Below are 14,995 nucleotides of genomic sequence, written 5' to 3'. Positions count from 1 at the left end.
ACAATCCTCTCTGGTTCTCACCACCCTGAACAATTTAGTGTCATCCGCAAACTTGGCCACTTCACTGCTCACTCCCAACTCTAAATCATTTATGAACAAGTTAAAGAGCATGGGACCCAGTACCGAGCCCTGCGGCACCCCACTGCTTACCGTCCTCCACTGTGAACACTGCCCATTTATACTCACTCTCTGCTTCCTATTACTCAGCCAGTTTTTGATCCACAAGAGGACCTGTCCTTTTACTCCATGACTCTCAAGCTTTCTAAGGAGCCTTTGATGAGGAACTTTATCAAAAGCTTTCTGGAAGTCAAGGTAAACAACATCTATCGGTCCACATGTTTGTTCACCCTCTCAAAGAAATGTAACAGGTTAGTGAGGCAAGATCTTCCCTTGCAGAACCCATGCTGAGTCTTCCTCAGTAACCCATGTTCATCAATGTGCCTACTCATTCTGTCCTTGGTAATGGTTTCTACCAACTTTCCCGGTATTGAAGTCAGACTGACTGGCCTGTAATTTTCCGGATCTCCTCTGGAACCCTTTTTAAAGATGGGGGTGACATTTGCTATCTTCCAGTCCTCAGGAACGCAGTCAGATTTCAATGAAAGATTACAGATTTTTGTTAGAAGATCCACAAGTTCAACTTTGAGTTCTTTCAGAACTCTCGTATGTATGCCATCCGGACCCGGTGACTTATTAGTTTTTAATTTGTCTATCAGTTGTAGGACCTCCTCTTTTGTCACCTCAATCTGACTCAGGTCTTTCAACACTCCTTCCAATAGAAGTGGTTCTGGGGCGGGCAAAAAGTTCTCATCTTCCACAGTGAAGACGGAGGCAAAAAATTCATTTAGCTTCTCAGCCATTTCCCTATCCTCCTTCAGCAATCCTTTTACCCCATGGTCATCCAAGGGCCCCACTGCCTGCCTGGCTGGTTTCCTACTTCTAATATATTTGAAGAAATTTTTATTGTTGATCTTTATGTTTTTTGCAATATGCTCCTCATAGTCCCTTTTTGCCTGCCTGATCACAGTCTTGCATTTGATTTGCCACCGCCTGTGTTCCTTTTTACTAATCTCACTTGGACTGGTTTTCCACCGCTTAAAGGAGTCCTTCTTACCTTTTACAGCTTCCATTACTTTGTTAACCATGCACAGCTTCCATTACTTTGTTTGTTAACCATGCACTTTGTTTGTTAACCATAAATGACAAAAGAGTCTCTCCAGAGATTAATTCACAGGGACTGGGACCACTGATTAGCTGCGTTCCTTTTAGGCCATCAAGTGACCCCTAGTGCTACCACAGGTTGTAGCGCAGCAGAGCTTCTCATGGGCTGCCACCTAACAACCAGACTGGACCTTCTCCACCCAGATAGAGCTCCTGAACCACGGCCGTCACGGAGTACCAGGAGGCGCCCCAAGGATTTTTTCCAGGAGACTCCGTATATGCCCATAACTTCAGCAGTGGCCCAGCATGGACAACCCGAGTTGTCTGAGTCAAGGGCCCAGTTTTGTATGAGGTCTTGACCAATGTGGGCCAAGTCCTGCACAGACACGTGGATCATCGCCACAATCTGGGAGCCCCTGCTGAGCCAGATGCTACATCGGACACCACAGAGCAACCCTGGTTGGTGCCGCTGCAGGAGCCAGCACCCAACCAGACCACCAGGAATCAGAGGAACCCCCACCGGGCACCTCTGACATCGGAGACCCTTCAACTGCTCCATCGCTGCAGCCTTCCAGCAGCCCAGCACCAGCATCCCAAACAAGGGAACCAGACTCCTTGGCCACACCTGAGGGTCTTTGTCGGTCCAACAGGGAGCGATGGAAACCAGAACATCTTAGAGACTATGTTTGTTAGATGTTGGGAAACTTTGTGGGGAGGAGTGTTATGTATTGGAACTGAAGTTTGGCCTTAGAGCCAGCAGAGACTTGGCTGAGCTTGAGACCCTAAAATAATAGCCACCTGGATTCAGGAAGGAGGCCCATCAGGGATCATTAGGCCAGCTATTAACCTATAGTTGTGTGTAATGGGATTATGGTAATGGGATTCAGGAAGGAGGCCCATCAGGGATTGTTAGGCCACCTATTAACCTATAGTTGTGTGTAATGGGATTATGGTAATGGGTTTTTGGATGGGGAGGTTTGCATGCATATAAGCAGGGCTGTTGGTCCTGCCAGACAGTTCTGTTCCTATCTCACTATGCTGAATCACTATCTCTTGGGTGTCCTCATGCTTTGAACCCAGTACTTTATAGTTCCCCTTCTTTGAGTACAGAGAGAAAATAGGAACCGAGCAGTTCTTTTCTTCTGCCACCCAGTAGCATTTCATCATCTTCACTGCACACCAGATTTATGGTTTTCTTCCTTTTCCTTAGACAAACTTGGAAATGTCCTTCTATTGTCTTTACATAGCTGTTGCCAGTCACATCTCGCTATGAGCATTAGCTTTCCTGACTGTTCCTACATGTCCAAGCAACTTGTCTGTAGATGACCCTACTGACCTAACCCTCATTCCATTTCATCTATGTACCCTTTTTGATTTATAGTTTGACATCCAATTTTTTTAAACAGCCCTACTGGCATTTTTGAGGAGGGAAAGCGGCATGGCATTGACCAATCATATCACATCTCAGAAGCTTTGCAGGGTTAGTTCTTGGATTGGAAGCCGCCAAGGAAGGTTCTACAGATGAAGGAAATGCAAACCACCTCTGCTTCTCACTTGCCTTGAAAACTCCTTGCTGGGTTTGCTGTTAGTCAGTTGTGATATAAATCCAATAGACAGATAGACAGACGGACGGACAGACAGACAGAGAGTTTTGGCTTCTTGTATTGTTTGGCTTCTTGTCATTTAGTATTTCTTTTTCACCAGCTTCTTCTATCTTGAAATCCTTTCTCAGATTATCTAATGGGATGGTCTTAGCACAGACCTTTTCCTCATTTTCTTCCTCTTTAATTTGAATAAATCACCTGTTTATTCAAGAGTTCTTACACGGACAAAATCCTCATAAACTTCAGTTTTGTTCCAGTTGCCTGCTCTTAAACAGTCCCCTATGCTAGTTGCCCCATGTTATGTATGTGGACTCATGTGAGAACTGAATTGGGTATTACTGCCTGGCTTATTGGAGCCAGACGACCAGAGCTTGGGGACTTGGGAACAATGGGCAGCAGGATCCTAATGTCTGCTGCCCTGCTCCTAACACTGCCCTGCTGGTTTGAATGGACCAATAGTGTTTGTGCAGGAACCCTGATGTGTATATAATTTGATCCTGTGGGCCCAGTCTTCAGTCTTATGCTTAGCCTTACTATGTAATCAATAAAGAGTGGATGTTTCACTACCACCTTGCTGCATCGATCCATAGAACCCACCATCGATCCATAGAACCCAACAAATTGGAAACTGCCTCTTTCATTAACAGCCCCTTTGATGACTGTACACCACTACCCAGCTGCCATGGTGTTGCTGCTACCACTGTTTCTTCTTCTGCAGCCAGCAATCAGCTATTTCCTTGCATGAGGTCTTCTCCTTTATTAGCAAACAACAATTTGAGGAGGAATAGGGCAGGATGCTATAAATCAGGGGTGGCCAACAGTAGCTCTCCAGATGTTTTTTGCCAACAACTCCCATCAATCACAGCCAGCATGGCCAATGGCTGGGGCTGATGGGAGTTGTAGGCAAAAAAAATCTGGAGAGCTATCTTTGGCCACCCCTGTTATAAATCACTCCCCAGAAAGAAAGAAGCTAAAGGGGAGAAATAAATAGGATAAAGGTCATATCTTAGACATATCTAGAACAGGCTGGACAGAAGCATCCCAGAACAAGGACAAAGTGCAGGCAAACAATATATTAGAAATAAAGGATCTGTCTTGCATGCATAAGGTCTCCATGTTCTTCCTTGACAGGAAGGAGGTGATAGACCTGAGACCCCAATGAGCTGTTGTCAGTCAGTGTTGCCAGTGCTGACCTTGAGAGGCTCAGTATAAAGCATGCGTTCTTTTGCACAGAATAGGGTGACAGGGCACAATTAGGGCAGAAATAAACATTGGCATTAAATTTAGATGGTCAAACAGCACTGGCAGTCTTAGCAGTGGACCAACCCTGGAAGCTGCCCCAAACCCTGCTTGGGGTGTGTGTGTGTTACTGTGGGATCCCATTCTTGACTTTTTCCCAGGGCCCCACAATATGAGGTTGGCTTCTTCCTTCTTCCCTCATCTATTAGTGTTACAAGATAAGGGAAATTACCCTGAATCCATCAAGCCATGTTAGAGCCATGAAGCTGTCAGCAAAATTCCTAACAAGAACTGGGAACAAGCACATTTTTGGAGACTAAGGGGAAAGAACTAAAGATGTGAGAAAGCAGCAGAGAAGGATCAGAGGCACAATGACATCACCAGCCCTACAAAGGAGGGGTCAAAGATGGAACAGGAGGAATTCTACTCCTAATCATCAATGGAGTTCTTCTTCTCAGGAGTTTATACGTGAGATTTTTCAATGTCATGGAAGTTTCTTGTTCAGGTAGACAACATGTGCAACAGCCAGGTGTGGTTTACCTGAATTTACGGGTGACTGATTATGTAAATGAGGCTGGCATAGAATCCATAAGTAGTCTTAAGAAAGCTTTATTTAATTTAAACAGATCCTTGCCTGAGAATCTCTGTTCACTGCTGGATTCTAGCCCAAAAGGTCTGCAGTCCTAACCCTTAGTCTGATCAGTGCCAGAACATACTCTTCACTTGGAGTCTCAGACCAGTTTACAATCTCCTTTCCCTTCCCCTTCTCACAACAGACACCATGTGAAATAGGTGGGGCTGAGAGAGCTCTTGAGAGATCTGCTCTTGAGATAACAGGTCTGAGAGAACTTGTGATTGGCCTAAGTGTAAGCCAAAATGCCCTCAAAACGAGGTTGGGGAATTGTCAGGTGGGCACCTGGCTCACTCAGGATCTTTTTACCTGTGTATACAGGATTCCACGTCCAGAAAAGTAGTGCTTAAAATATTAGGAACTCTAATTAAGTAAAATAGTTAAAATTTATTAAGAAAAATATAGGCTTCCATACAAAATACAATACTCATCAAAACACACATTCAGTCCTAGGAAACATAGATAGAGAGATAGGGGAACACATGAGTAAACAAACAGGGCGATATAGTTACCTATCGTAGTCTTCTAGGAAGGCTCCAATGGCGACGAGCAAGGAAGTGGGAGAAGGGACCCGAAACTTGGCCTTAGAATCGGGGATGGATCTATGCAGCGGAAGTTGGGATACTGATAGAAGCATACCTGTGGGTAGCTAGTCCACAGATTATAAAGACTCTCTTGAGCCCTTAGGGGATGAGAGGTACGAGGGAGTAGGAAGGTGGTCAACTGGTGTGTGACCTCACGAAAAGGGGAGGTTTCGCAGTGACCATAAGGGCTTGACTACTGCGACAACCAATAGAAAGTTCTTTGGTAGCACCTAATTGAGTGCTTGCTCTTGACCAATGGACTTGCCTGGATCCTGGATACCTGAGTGAACTTTCAGGTTGAAATGGACCAGGGGGAGGCTCCAAAATGACAGTTGGGGAGAAGAATAGAAAGATTACTTGGGTGGGGAGATGCTTAGGACTATTGGACTTATCTAAAAGGGTGACAATAGAGAGTCAAATCATGGCCTAGGTAACACCCAGTTTGTACAAAGGAACTTGTCTCTGGCTGAAGATGGTCTTCCTCTTATTCTGTCTTCTTCTGGGCACCAGTCTTTGTCTTGAGTTCCATCAAACAAAGAAAGTGGCGGTTGGACGATTAACCACTCCTGGGGTGGGTAGGTTGCTTGCAGGCATAGGTGACATCTGGTGTGTATGTGAGCCATCCACTTCGCTGGAATGGAGTCAAACCTGGTAGGAAGATGGCTGCATGTGGTGTTAGCCCTCCACGTTGGATTCCACGGTCAGAACTTCAAAACCATTCACCTGGATAGCTCCTGGCGGCGTAGTCTCTTCCGTTCCATGGCTGAGATGGACGTCATGCGAAACGATGGGAAGTCTTCCGTTCTCCTGGTGGGCACTCTTGTACAGGTCTAGAGTGCCTTTGTAGCGTTATGGCCGCTTGTACTGCATAAGTCCCTTTTGCCCCTGGATAGGTTTACCCACACTCTCTGGCCAGACGTGTGTGAGTCCCTTCTCCAGGTGCTCTGGCAACCAAGCTGGTAATCATTATGTTCTGTAAGGGTTTTTTTCTCACATAAGGTCACACTAGCAGGTGCATGTAGAGGGGAATCAAACCAATTTCTCCCAGATTAGAGTCCATCCTCTTAACCACTACATCAAACTGGCTGCTAAGGTATGATGTTGCAGTCGCAAACTGGCTTGTAAGGTATGATGCTGCAGTTGTTAACTCCTGGGGGCCCGAAACAGTTAACAGCCAGACTTTTATTCTTGAGGTAAAGATTGGTCTCCCTCTATCACAGGATTCTCATGGTATAAATATGAGCTCCTCTCAGAGCTCTCAGTTACAGTCTTTTGCTCAAGTATCAATGATACTAGCCTGCTTTTCTTCCTATGCCAAACTCTGAGACATTCAAAGTCTTCTGATAAATGGTCTATAGCTTATTCCTTCTGCAAGCCCAAACCCAAACACAAGGCAGACTATGAGACCTATATAATCTCTTGAGAGATGTTATCTCCCAGCTAACACTCTAAAGATGAAAACCCTATCTGATCTGATCTGACAGTTAAACTGCTTTTTCTCTCCCACTCCCCCTTTCTCAGCCATCCATGGATCCTGGTTGGATGTTAGTTGTTTTTGCACACACACATCAAAGAGGCACACAGGGGGTTGGTAAGGAACAGAAAGGAGCATTTTTCCATCACCCACCCCCAAGTTTTTCACTTTATGGGAGGCAGCAGAAGTCTTGGGTGATATTGTTTGAGTGGTAGAAACAGAAGCCGATCACTTCTGGGCTTCTGATCTCCAGTTTAGCTGTGAAAATTTGGATGGAGGGGATAGAATAGAAGCCAACATTCAGCTGATCCCTTTGATGTGTTGGGACTCAACCTCTCTTCTCTTTCCATAAAAAAACTTTTCACTGTTCATGCAAGGCTGGGACCCAACAAAAAATTTCCTGTTCATGCCAAATAGGCACAAAAAGCTGAACAACCTACTTAATAATCAGCTCTCTGATTGTGACAGGCTATCAAAGTGTGAGCAAAACTGCTGGGTGTTCCAATATCTGTTCCTGATCTTATGGTAACACCTTGTCAGGTATGGAATATAGATTCCATTTCTAATATTGATTGCAAATAGACTGATCCATTAAATGTTTTCATGTCTGCTTCTAAGGCTGTGATCACACACACTAAATAGTGCACTTTCAATCCACTTTTAATGTACTTTCCAACTCGATTTTGCTAGTTCACACAGGAAAGTCCAGTTGGAAAGTGCACTGAAAGTGGATTGGAAGTGCATTATTTAGTGTGCGTGATCGCAGCCTAAGTCTGTAAAATCTAGAACATGTATTTTTGGCTGTCCCTGAAACTTATTCAGTATCTTTAGCCTGAAATTTCTTCAGACTGTTTAGTGATGGAGAAATACTTGGAAGTGTGTGTGTGAAATTTGCAGCAGAAGTTGCATTTAGTCCAAAGATAACGCTTTCTTTCCCAACTCTTGGTTCTGGAAATAGACTGTCAATGTCATATGCCATCCTGATACATGTGATACACACTTGAATTATATCCCTATGTTCCTTGTGATGAAAGGCTGAAGAGTCTGGGACTTTTCAGTTTAGAAAAGAGATAAATAAGGAGTGACTTGACAGATTTATGAAATTATGCATGGCATGAAGAAAGTTGACAAAGATAGTTTTTTTCTCTCTCTACCAGGTCTCAGATTCAGTAGGAGCTCACAGGAGTGCAGCTCCTGAACCTTTTTGAAAGCCAGTTTGGTGTAGTGGTTAAGTGTGCAGACTCTTATCTGGGGTAACCAGGTTTGATTCCCTATTCCTTCACTTGAGGCTGATGGAATGGCCTTGGGTAAGCCATAGCTCTCGTAGGAGTTGTCATTGAAAGGGCATCTGCTGTAAGAGCTCTCTCAGCTTCACCTACCTCACAGGGTGTCTGTTGTAGGGAGAAAGGTAAAGGAGATTGTGACCACTCTGAGGCTCTGAGATTCAAAGTATAGGGCAGGATATAAATCCAATATCTGATGGCTTCCCCTCTTCCTCCCCACCTGTCTTGTCCATTAAATAATAGGTGCAGCCACATAACAATCCCTGGATTAGGAGAGCCGCCAGCCAGCCACCAGGGGCTTTGCCACACCCCCAGTAGCCCTCATTAACACCTGGAGAAGCTCACCCACTCTATCTCCACTTATTATGTGATTTGGGGCTGTGGGCCTGGCCTTTTGACGGGGGTGGTTGCCCTGGAGAGCCCCAGGAGAGTGAGACTGCTTGGACTGGCTGGATCTCTAGCCTGCCCAAGAGGCCTCACTCACCTGGGCCTCTCATTTCTTGCATTGGGTTGCTTTTGGCTGGGGGGACATATACTAATGAGTTATGCTAATGAGCTCTGCTACCTATTTTTCTACAAAACAACCCCTGTCCTCTACCAAAATGGACAGTAGATGTCAGAGACAAACGCAAATACTTTTTAAAAACAGAACAGAGTGATTAAAATGTGGAAGTTGCTGCCAGGGGATGTAATGATTGCCACATGAATAAACAGCTTTGAAAGGGGATTAGATAGATTAATGGAGGATATGTCTGTCAGTGGTTACTAGTCATAGTTACTGAGGGGAACCTCCATATTCAAAGGTACTAAGTCTCTGAATTTCAGAGCTAGTAGAAAACATAAAGAAAAGGTTTCAGCCTCTATGCCCTGTTGTTTGTCCTCCAGTGGAACTAGCTGGCCACAGTGTGAGACAGGATGCTGGACTAGATGGACCAGTGGTCTGATCTGTTCTATATATATAATGACATCACAAACAGCATTTCCAAGTAAGAGAAAGAACAATATTATTTATAATTTTGATATGGAAAGAAAAAAATTAGGTATTAGTTCAATATTCCATGAGCAACCCTTTGATTCAAGAGCTAACATTTACTCATTTGTGTAACATCCTGTTGCCACATTATAGCTACCTGATTTTTTTTTAATGACAACCACTTATAACGGGAAGCATCAGACTGTAAATTAATCTTGATGGTTTTTAAACTCTTAAGGGTGGTGCACCGTAATTACATTATAAATGTCTTCCTTAACCCCCTTTCTAGAAGGAAAGCTGCAACAGTGTGCTATTGGCTACACTACTACTCTGATAAAACTGCCTTAAGCATTTATAGCTTTTGATGGCAAGTTTCCAGAGTCTTTTATTCTATATTGATTATTATCCATATAACCTGAGGGTTTCCAAAGTTTCTCTTTATACATTTTTCTTTTTCCTCCAGTCTTTATTTAATATTCTTCTTCTTTATGTACATATATTATGGGGGTTATATAGAACCAGGGCTTTTTTTAGCAGGAATGCAGTTCCGGCTGACCTGGTGTCAGTGGGTGTGGCCTAATATGCACATGAGTTCTTGCTGGGTTTTTTCTACAAAAAGCCCTGTGAGAAACAATGGTGATGTCAGGGTTTGTGGCCTAATATGCAAATGAGTTCCTGTTGGGCCTTTTCTACCAAAAAGCCCTGTATAGAACTGACGTTCCATTCTGATTCTGTTATAGTTTCAAATTGATTTTTGTTTTAGTAAATTGATGTAGTATAGTGGTAAGGAAAGGAAAGGAAAGGTCCCCTGTGCAAGCACCAGTCGTTTCCGACTCTGGGGTGATGTTGCTTTCACGTTTTCACGGCAGACTTTTTACGGAGTGATTTGCCATTGTCTTCCCCAGTAATCTACACTTTCCCCCAAGCAAGCTGGGTACTCATTTTACCGACCTCAGAAGGATGGAAAGCTGAGTCAACCTCGAGCTGGCTACCTGAAAACCCAGCTTCCTCTGGAGATCAAACTCAGGTCATGAGCAGAGTTTAGGACTTCACTACTGCAGCTTTAACACTCTGTGCCACAGAGTAAAGACAGCAGGAAATACCAGTCTGAATTTTGTGACTTTAGGTAAGCTACTTTTACTCAGCTCCAGATTCCATCCTCAATATGGAGATGGTAATATTGAACTAATTTGCAGGGTGATGGTAAGGTTAACAGCAAACAAAGGTAGCTTCCTGTTACCATTCCAACACAATCTTGGTACAGGAGGGCTGGATAGCACTGTAATGTCTGAGTGATAATGATCATGATAATGAGCAGTAGGACCATGCATGCATTCAGAGTGCAAGTAGTTTGTATCCAGTTAAGACAAAAGACTGGGTCAATATATGGGAGTGTTGGACTGTTTCCCTAATCCCAATCTCAATCCTAGCATGCCTTGCAAAGGAGAAGGGAGATCCTATAGAGCTCTATGTTGATACTTCTGTGCACAAATGGAAAAAAGAAATAAACTCAGGACTTTTTTTTGTAGCAAGAACTCCTTTGCATATTAGGTCACACACCCCTGATGTAGCCAATCCTCCAAGAGTTTATGGGCTCTTAGTACAGGGTCTACTGTAAACTCCTGGAGGATTGGTTACATCTGGTGTGTGTGGCCTAATATGCAAATGAGTTCCTGTTACAAAAAAAGCCCTGAATCTACTTAACAGTTTGACTTGTGGAAGGGATTGCAAAAAATACGGACTAACATCCTTCATCCAAGTTTGCTCATGAGTCATATACACAATGACATACATACACAAGATCTTATACAATAAATTCCTTCTTTCACATTGTACCACAGATTATTTTGAGAATGAAGAAGATAAGTTCACTTCCTGAAATCCTGCAATCAACGGCCCAAGACTTTGGGTAACCAGAAATGTGAATGGGAATATAAGAAACAGCTTAATGCAAGCTGCACATGTAATCTTTTTCTTGTGTTTCTGTTTTTGTGCAAGAGTTCTCACTCCAGCAGAAATGCAATCCATTGTGTGAAATTTATTAGTAGATGCATATTAAATCTTTCTTTTTTATTTAATTAATTTCTGGTTGTTGTCTCCTATGTGTTATTTTACTTATAGACAAACACAGTTGTAGCTTGGAGTCTCAAGCCCGATTGCATGGGCCTTTGATCTACATGTTGGTTTTTAACTATGGGCATTGTTAACACATTTATTTCCATTTTCAGTATTCAGCCCTGGTGCTTGTCCTGAGATCATCACTCCCTTTTGGAATGATGGAGTTACTTGACAACTAGCAGAAACTTTTAAAAAGAAAGGTTCCTGTTCCTTATCCATTTTCTATATATGCTAAAAACCAGGCCAACACAATCTTTTATTGATCTGACTGAGTATGATATCCCATATGGGGGAACAGACCACTGAAAGAACATTCCTGCTTTAATGAGGCTTGAGACCTGTTCTTGGAAATATGAGGCAAATTCTTATAACTCTTCTTGCCTTATAAATTAAAAACAAATAGAATTTAAGTTCTTCATTTCTCAAGATGTGGAAAAATAACCTTGCTAATACAATGGCATGCTCCATTTTTCTTACCTAGTTTGTGTTCTGCATTCTAAAAAGTTCTGAATTACTAGCATTAGAGAAGAGGATTTCCCCCCTTTATACCATCCTATCATTATCTATATATAAAGAAAGCATCATGAATTTGCTTTTAAAATACTGACATGATTTTGCACGTTGAGACTATTCAACAATATGTACAGTCTAGTCCAGAGGTGTTGAATTCATGTTGAATTTAGCCAGCAAAGATAAGGCAGAAGGAGCTGGGAACTTCAGCAGTTTCAGAGCTTCAAAGGAAGGGGAAGAGGGGGGAGAAAAGTGCAGCAGGCCTGATTAAAGCCCTGGGTGGGCTGGTTCTGACCCGCAGGCTGGATGTTTGACACCCCTGGTCTAGTTACAGGCTGGGCCATTGCCATGGTTAAAGCTGACAATAATAAAATTACTTAGTCCATTAAATTTAGTTAGCACTGAGAAGACATTGTCTGATCATTTGAAACTAACTAATCTTCAAGATCAAAAATATCTAGAAGCTTTTGTGTTAAAATTATTGCAATTATATATTTTTTTCATTCATCCAGTATATCTCCAGGTTTCCTTGATGAGCTAAGAGCAGGGGGGACTCACAATACTGTCAGTCCATAAAGAATTTTAAAATTAATCAGATGACAGCTGATTGCACATTTTTGAGTTGTCATAAAGAGGACTCTTTCAGTTGTTACATTTGATAGCAGTTTCTAATATGAATTAGACAGTTTTCAACACCTCATTGAAAGGGTAAAAAAAAGGCATTGTGAAGATGTTCTGAAATGCAGTGGATACAATTAGCTCATATGTACTTTAGGCACATTCATTGGGAAGATCTATCTTTGTTCATGAACAATGCTTTGGGCTTTAGAAGATGTGTGTTCTTTAATCTGTTGAGAAGTAAGGGGGATAGACTGTCAGGAGTGGATGAGTTACAGTGGAATTATGTGCCATAGTCAAAGTAAGGGTTTTAGAACTTAAGAGGAAGAATAAGAAGAATCTGAACAAATATGAACCTGCTTTATACTGCCTTATACTGTCTAATCTGGCTGGCAGTGACTCTTCAGGGTCTCAAGTAAAAGTTGTTTATATCAGATGCTCTGTGAATCTTTTAACTTGAGATATTGGGTATTGAATCTGGGACCTTCTGCATACCAAGCAGATACTAAGCCACTGAGCCATAGCCTCTCCCCAAATTTATAATCATACTTTAAACAGTTGGCAGCTGTTTTGGGGACTCTGAGGTCAAATACTAGAATCTAAATATAGATGTTTTCTACACAGGGGTGGGCTTGTGTAGTTTTCTTGCTCCTGGAGCAGCTGCTATTAAAGCACAATGGCAGTGGAGCTTTCACATGAAAAGTTTCCCTCCCCCCCCCTCATCAGCACATATACCCATCCCTGGGCCACTGAGGGTTTTGCATTTTTTTAAAAAAATTGCCACTAGATTGAAAGAAAAAATGAAGCATAGGAATTCAGAGAACCTGTTAAACATTTTTTTTTACAATGAATATTAATATAATAATATTCTACTGCTGTTGTGTTTGTAAGAGGGCTTGACTCACTCAGCAACAATGGTTACTGTGGGGAAAGTGTCAGACAAAACAGCTGCAATGTGTTGGGAAAATCCAAAGTTTCCCAACCACAGAGCAGCCATCCAAACTTCAGATCTTTCACAAAATTTTGGTGCAAAGCAGGTTTCAGATAGATAAGATAAAAGCTGGGGGAACTCTGGGGCCGTAGTCACACTCACCATTAAATCCATCCCTAACCCGTCGCTATTATACCCCACAGCTTTTTTACAACAAATTTCCTGATCAGATATCCCTCCATCCTTCAGTTCTAAGCAGTGTTGGTCCTGTTGTTGCTTGATCAGAGGTCTCAACCGGACCTCAGTTTTTTAGATGTCATTCCGCATTCCGGCATCCCCGCCGTGGTGTTTAAATTGTGGGGGGAGCACGGCAACTCTCTTTGCTGTCTCTCCGCCTGGCGGGGAGATGGCAAAGGTGGGTCATCCTCCTCCCCTGGTAGGGTGACAGCAAAGGTAGGCGATCTGCCTCCCCCCCATTTAGGAAAGGTCCCCTGTGCAAGCACCAGTTGTTTTCGACTCTGGGGTGACGCTGCTTTCACAAAGTTTTCACGGCAGACCTTTTACGGGTGGTTTGCCATTGCCTTCCCCGGTCATTACACTCCCCCCCCCAGCAAGCTGGGTACATATTTTACCGACCACGGAAGGTTGGAAGGCTGAGTCAACAATTGCTGGCGCAATGATATCATTTGGAGTGGGCTCTTACAGGGAAGCAGATGTGTGCTTGCAATGAGTCGGCTACAATGGAGCATTCAAACATAGAAAGTACGTGCGGGAGTCATCGGAAGCATTCTTATTCTGGATTTAATGTACTATCAAAAAAAGTCCACGTCTCAGTCGTGGCAGTTCGGGACACGAACGAGCCAATGACCATTGCCAGATGCTGATGTTTGGACAACCACATAAAATCCGATATGCATCTGGCTTTCATCCATGCCCATCTCATCAGTTTATGTGCATCTGACCTCGGCCTGGGAGAACCACAATGCAGATAATCTATGTAGGAATAGTCATACTACAGTTAATATAATAAATATAAATTATAATTTAGAATACCCAGTTGAAATAGTGACCTACAGGTCAGGGACCTGCCTATCTACGGGACCGCCTTTCCCCATATATCCCCCAGAGAGCACTGCGATCAGGGACAAAAAATCTGCTGTCTGCCCCTGGCCCAACAGAAGCCAGGCTATGCGTAACAAGATCCAGGGCTTTCTCGGTGGCAGCACCAGAACTTTGGAACACCCTCCCAGAAGCTATAAGGGCCCTGCGGGATTTGTCGGCGTTCTGCAGGGCCTGTAAGACCGAACTGTTTAGACAAGCTTTTCTGGTTGACTGAAAATGGGCTGCCACCGGACATCCTACAGAAGCTGGCGATCATAGTCAGAACCCAATACCGCCAGACTGGATTGAGACAGCGCAAATAGTTTTAAATTGATAAGTGAACTATGTTTTTATATGTTTTATGGAATTGATTGTTTTTATGATATTGTAAGCTGCCCTGAGTCCGCTTGCGGAGAGGGCGGGATATAAATGTAAAGTAATAAATAAATAAATAAATAAATAAACTGAACCCTTTATCACTACATTCCAACAGTCAACTCATTGAGCTGTAATACAGTATATATAAGGTCACTCTAAAATTAAAAGAATAGAGAAAATGGAGACATAATAATAATAATAAAATTTTATTTATATCCCACCCTCCCTTCCGAGACAGGCTCAGGACAGCTAACAACATGTCCATACAGTAATTTATACAAAACTTTAAAATCAACATTAATCTTAAAACCATTCTAATTCACAGTTAACATAAATTATCAATAACAATAAGCATTTCTGGTGCTATTCTGTCGGTTGGCATGATGGCGA

The sequence above is a fragment of the Heteronotia binoei genome, chromosome 3, assembly GCF_032191835.1.
Source record: "Heteronotia binoei isolate CCM8104 ecotype False Entrance Well chromosome 3, APGP_CSIRO_Hbin_v1, whole genome shotgun sequence".
Lineage (NCBI taxonomy): Eukaryota > Metazoa > Chordata > Lepidosauria > Squamata > Gekkonidae > Heteronotia > Heteronotia binoei.
This window is presented reverse-complemented; position numbering follows the sequence as displayed.